This window comes from Furipterus horrens, unplaced genomic scaffold, assembly GCF_987537825.1.
Source record: "Furipterus horrens unplaced genomic scaffold, mFurHor1.1.pri manual_scaffold_11, whole genome shotgun sequence".
Taxonomy (NCBI): domain Eukaryota; kingdom Metazoa; phylum Chordata; class Mammalia; order Chiroptera; family Furipteridae; genus Furipterus; species Furipterus horrens.
The window spans coordinates 6,513,185-6,519,184 of record NW_028327181.1 but is presented as its reverse complement, the minus strand read 5'-3'; the positions used below and the strand labels follow the sequence as shown (position 1 = coordinate 6,519,184).

Below are 6,000 nucleotides of genomic sequence, written 5' to 3'. Positions count from 1 at the left end.
TTTTACCATCTGAAGACAAGAGGAGCTATTTCAAAAGCAAAGGCACCCTCCAAGGCAGAAGTGGGAGGGAGCGCCCCCTCCCCTCCCCGCTCCTCGCCCCCTTGCGCGTTGGGCTTGTCCGGGGCGAGTAAGAGAGGCGTCTACACTCGGAGCCAGAGACAGCCTCAAATTTCCTCGGCTGGCAGCGTAGGGCTGACCTGTTTATAGAACTTGCTGCTAAGAAAACATGTAAAAACACACCCCAGCGGTGGGAGAGGATGAACGCGGCCTCCACCCCACCCTCTCTTTTGCACGAGAAAATTCTCTCCCTGCTCAGCTTGGTTCCCTGGGAGTTTTGTTTTTCTCCCAGGAGGCTATTTTCCTTCCGATTGTTTTCCAGTCACTTTAAGAGGCAGAGAGAGCTACATTTCTCTTTTATTTTTGGTAACCCCCACCCACCCCTACTTAAGGTCTTTTCTATCCACCCCGGAGTTGCCCTTTGCAACCGGAGTGGAGGGGGAGGTAGCAATCACTGCTGCAAAAGACGATCGGACGTTGGGCGGGGAGAGGGTAGGTAAGGAGCCCCTAACTCACTCCCTTCCTCCTACTTTTCGTTCTCTAAGGGACCCGGCCAGCCGCGCTTTCTCCGTTCCCATCCGGGCGCCCGCCTCGCCCCGCCCCGGTAGCTGCCGAGGGAAGGCAGGTAACCCGCGCAGGGAGCCCGTGCCCGGTTCTCGGGCCTGGAGGGACCAGGAGGGACCAGGGTCGCGACTGAGGGCTGGAGCAGGCCAGCCTGACCGAGACCCCTTTGCCCCTCCTCGGGTGGGTGCGGCGTTGGGTGCCAGATCGGAGCCCCGGCCCCCGATCCAAGCCCCGGGCTGTGAGCGTCTTCTCCGGTGCCGCGCTGCGCGAGGCCTGGAGCCGCACCGAGGCACGTCCAGCTTCCGTATTTGGAACCGGGGTGTGGGGGGCGGCGGGAGGTGAAGCCCCCTACCTCGCGGGCCGAAACCAACGCCAAAGCACCTCTTGGGGCGCCCTGGGCTGTCGCTGTCTCCCAAAGTTTTCCTTTCCCAGAGAAAGAAGCAAAGGGCATTGCGAGGAAAGGCAAGGGCAGGTCCCTAGATCAGAAAGGCCGCTCCTCTCTGCCGGCCCGCCGGAGGATTTTTAATATTTGGCTTGGAAATGAAATGAACTGAGGCCTGGGCGCCAGCAAAAGCAACTCTTAGGAAAAGCGCTCTCCATTCCAAACCTTCTCGCTTTCTGTGTGTGTGTGCGTCTCTGCCTCTCTCTCTTCTTCCTCTAAGAGATAAATAAAAATTGTAAAAGAAAGGAAAACTTTTAACAGCCCTTGTGTATTCGAACCCCAAGCTGGAGACGTGTAAAGATTTCTGGGATCTCTCAGGCCCCAACTCTCAGAACCCACCCTGGCACCTCACCTGGACACTCCCTGGATATTCCACAAGATGAGTGAAGGATTTGTTGTGTTATTTGCAGGCAGGGGTGATTGGGTTGGGAGCAAGGCAGCTCCAACTTAAAGTCACATTATTGAGGCTTCAAGTCTTTTACTGACGTGGAGGAGGAGGCTCCGGGGACTGCCCGGTAATTAAGACCGACAGAAGGGCAGCGACCCCTTCCCCCCACGTCCAGGTATCAGAGTGGCCCTGGTACAGGGTCAGTGATCACAGAAGACGGAGGGGGGAAAGGAGCTGGTTCTTGGTTCCAGATTGTGAGCCGTGAGTTTGTCCAGAAGGTTGGCCTGGGCATGGAACAGCTGTCAGTGATAGACTGGGCTTGGAGTCAGGATCCGGAATTCAGGACCCCCAAAGCCTGGTCTTAGCAGGTTTTCAAGTCCTATACTGGCCAGGCACGCCAGAGAAGCAGGTGAAATTGCCCCCCACCACCTTGTGTCCTAGGCCACAAAAGGTTATCTTTTCCATGCAAGGAAGAAGGGATTTTTATCAGTTTTCAAACTAACTGTATAACCTGGAACTTTACATGTTTATACACCTCCAACCTCAGAAACTCTGTGCCCCACTCCCCTGCCACAGCTACATCTGTTCGGGGCTTCGTGGGCTGGGAAAGAATCGCTAAGCTAAGTGTGTTACCTCCTTTCCCCTCTCCCCACCCTGCTGGATTTGGGAGGCAGGCAAATATTACCTTTGGGGATGCGGACAGACTGGGTGGCTGGCAAGAAGGAGCAGTGACGCTACGCAAAGGAAATGGAGGGGAGAAGGAGGGAAAACACAGCACTTCTGGGTTATCTCCCGCCTCCCCTCTCTGCTCTCACCGTCTTTAATTGAAACCCAGTACGGGAAATAGTAATGGATATTGTGCTCAAATTGAGAAAACGTGTCTGCGGCTACAAGGGGACGGTTAGTTCAGCAGATTTGGAGGAGCCGATGTGTCTTTGCCCTGTCAACCTTCCTGACAGTAGCGGCCATTCAATTTGTCATACCCTCTCCGTTACAGAGCTCCTCGCTCCCTCTGGGCCAGCTGCTCCCCCAGGGTGAGACCCCACTGCTCCCGTGCCCCTGGCACCTAACACCACCACCAGTAATCACGGAAAAAGCAGAAGCAGAAAACCTCAGAAGTAAGGCGTCCTGCTGAAACGACACCCTCAGTCTGCAGTTGGGGATTAGACAGGGGTAGATAGTTAGACTTTTCCTCCATCCTTTGAAAGTGTCCTGTCCCCTAGACCCCCAACCCATGAGCCAGATTCCTGGCACAGATTCGCAGAGGGGCCCTTTACACCCTTACCTGTCTCCACGGAAAATCTGGAAAGAGGATGTTAAATAGAGAAAGGTATTGGGTGGGCAGGAGTGCCTGAGGCCCAAGTCAGCTCAGCTCAGGCCTTCGGCTCGCTGATTCTGGGTCAGATAAGATGAGAGGAGAAATTCCCGGCCTCTTCCTTGCGAATTCATTTCTGCTGGACTTAGAAAAGTCCATTGCGTTATCTTTTCTTTCTTTTTTTTTTTAAGTAACTGGGTAAACACACACACAAAGGGAGCATTGAAGACGCAGACTAGTTTGAAATTAGGAAACCACAATTAGTTTCTTTTCCTGAGCGAGAGAGGAAAAGGAAAAAACCCTTCACAGATGTGTAAAAGGCACTCTCGCGACACACACACTCACTTTCCCCATCCTGTCTTCCCTTGTTTCCTTCCAACTTATCTAAATCACTAGCCCGGTACAAATTTTCCATTTTGCAGGGCGATCAGCTTTGATGAAAGGTAGGTGCTAATAAGAATAATGCAGAGGGTGAAATTTTTTCATTTTGCCTCTGCCAAAAACCTATTTACATTAAGAGGAGGTATGATAAGCAGGGATTAAGTGTATAAGGAATGATGCTCTAGAAACAGCATAAACCAACTGGCGCCAAAGTGGGCCTCTGTACTAAAAATACTGCTTCCCTGAGCTAGACAACTTTGACAATCTGCTCTCTCTCACACATTTCAGACTCTTGCACTGAATTGCCTGATCAATAATTTAGAGGGCTGACAGAGGACAGAGAAATGTGTCTTACAGGAAAGCCTAGTGCTGCTGGGGCAAGACAGGGTAGGAGCAAAGCCCCAACACTGCCCCCGCCCCCTACCCCACCCCACCCCAATCTGGGCTCTTGCCTTGCAAAGGGGGAAGAGAGAGCAAGCATTGGAACAGGGTGAGAGCCAGCTCTGGGCAAAAGGGTGACTTTGTGAACACCAAAAGGAGGTGACACTTCCAACCTAGACAAAGGGGCCCAGCCCTTGTCTATCTGTTAGGACACCTTATCAGTACTAGCCAAGGGCATCAGGGGAACCCCAGCTAAGAGGTATCTGCAGCCTGTCATGGTTACTGAAAAAGATGAGGGAGGGCAGGAGAGGGGATAGGGAGGCCATCCAGAAATACAGGAAGGCAGGAGAGGATCAGAGGGGACTGAGGAAGCCAGAGGAAACAGAGAGGGAGAAGAAGGGGAGAAAGACTAGAAAAGAGAGCGAATAAAGAACTGAAGGAACAAGGAAAGTTAAAGACTAAGGAACAGAGACAGACCAGAAGGAGAAATAGAAACCAAGAATGAGACAGATGGGAGGGAGAGAAGAGAACAGTTAAGAGTACAGAGGAAGAAAGATCACAGACCTGCAGTCATAGAATCCTGCAAAAAGATTAACAGAGAGACAGAGAAAACAGAGAGAGAGTGAGAGAGAGAGAGAGAGAGAAGGTGGGCACCCTACTGTCTGGTCCAACCAGCTTCTGGGTGGAGGAAAGATGGGGAAGCTAACCTCTCTGAAAAAAACTGACCCCTAAGCCTCCTGACTTTTCTAAAAGAAACCAAGTTCTTCAAAGAAGCTGGGGGCGGGCGGGGGAGGGGTGTTAAATGCTGAACTGCAGGAGGAAAAGCAAGCTTTCCAGGTCTGCGAAGAAGTCCTCCGTTGTGTTCAAACTGTGGGTGGGAGAGCCAGGGTTTGGGGAGGCACACGGGTCCTTGCATGGGGAGGGGCTGCTGGCTGCGATTTGTGGAGGAACCTTACCCGGTAAGTTCAGTGCTCCCGAGGGAGCTGCTTCCCTGGGGTCTTTGATAAGAAAATCACATCCCAAGTTGGGGTAACTGAGCAGGAAGGAGAATGGGAGTCCCAGTCAGTTTCAAATATTGTTAGTATCAGAAGAGCCAGGATCCAAGACGCACTGGGCAGAAGCATTGGCTGGGCAACCAGAAAGCCCCTTCTCAGTAAAAGTTTATGCATTGACCGACCCCTGTAGGAAACTTCTTAATTAGGCCTCAGAGTCCTGGAGAAACACGGATGTCCTTATGTCAACAGAGTTCCCAATTTAGCGACACCTCGGACTGAAAAAAAGCTACGCGGCAAACAGGGGTCAAAATTTAAGAGGGCAGAAGCGTGTAATAGTCTCTAGCCAGACCTCACACATGCTAAAGGGGATATTTACAGCAAACTTGCCAAAGTAAACGACCCCGCCCACCCACCATCCCTTCCCTCTCCTCCCTCCTTTTTGGTAAACTTCAGATAAACACGCTTCGGTCACAAAAGGGTCGGCCTGTCCCCTATAGAGTCTGAGGCAAGCGGTGCTGTAGGGAAAAGTGAGATCCGGCTGACACTTCCCCAGCGTTTTCTATCCCTGTCACATCCATGGCCTGGGCTGAGGGTGGCTGATTAGATTTCGTGTGTGTCCACACGAAATTTACTCTGGGACTTCTCTGCCTCTTCTCCCATTTTAACATCTGCACTCAGCACTATTCCTGTGCATTACACGCTGCGGGCATCAACAGATATGTGAAGACTCTTGTTATTACTAAGAATCAGGTCTAGGAGTAAGTGAAAATTCTTTTTGCAAACGGTGGAGGAATATTTGAGGACATAGGAAGTTCCGTGGGTCCTCCTGGACCCAAACTTTGTCCCCGTTCCCCTATCCTTAAAGCACCACTTCTCAGACCCTGCAGAGGCGTTGGCTCATGCAGTGTTTCCCATATAACATTTGTTGACAGTGAGATGGGGGGTGGGCAGGAGAGAGAGAGAGAGAGAGAGAGAGAGAGAGAGAGAGAGAGAGAGAGGATCGAGGGGCCTGCAAAGAGAAAAAAAAAAGGACCATGCAGGGCCCGCATCTGGAGCCTAAAACCCAGGCTGGGGGGCGCCAGCCTTGTGGTTCCCCTGGCGGCCAGGCCTGGCACAGGTCCTTGGAATACGTTAGCCAAAGTTTAACTCGAATCCGGCGGCCTCCAGGCCGCTTTTGTTTGTTTGCAAATTAATCACCCAGCGCACGGCCGGCGCCAGAGTGGGTTTATCACCCACCGGGAGGGGGCCGCGGCGGCCCCGCAGGGACAAAGAGGAGTTCGCACCTTCCTGCTTTTGATCCCAAGTTATCGAGGCCTCCCAGCATAATACGAGCCTCCTGGGGCCGAGTCTGGGAGGTCAGTCATAATTGGCGGAAGTTTGCAGACCATTAGCAAGATGTCGACATTTTCGATTCAGAACCCCGCAAACTTTCTTCTTCTCCCCCCCATTCCTTGCGCGCTAGATTGGGAATGGGGGT

At 52.4% G+C, this 6,000-nt stretch overlaps 1 long non-coding RNA gene across 1 annotated transcript; it reads right to left on the bottom strand.

Annotated features, from left to right (window-relative positions):
* Positions 1–601: 601 nt before the first annotated feature.
* Positions 602–1,846, bottom strand: LOC149996852 (uncharacterized). Its single transcript, XR_016507244.1, has 2 exons — positions 1,416–1,846; positions 602–1,278 (listed from the first exon to the last, which is right to left on the bottom strand). It is a non-coding gene; the product is annotated as an uncharacterized LOC149996852 (long non-coding RNA).
* Between the last annotated feature and the right edge of the window lie 4,154 nt (positions 1,847–6,000).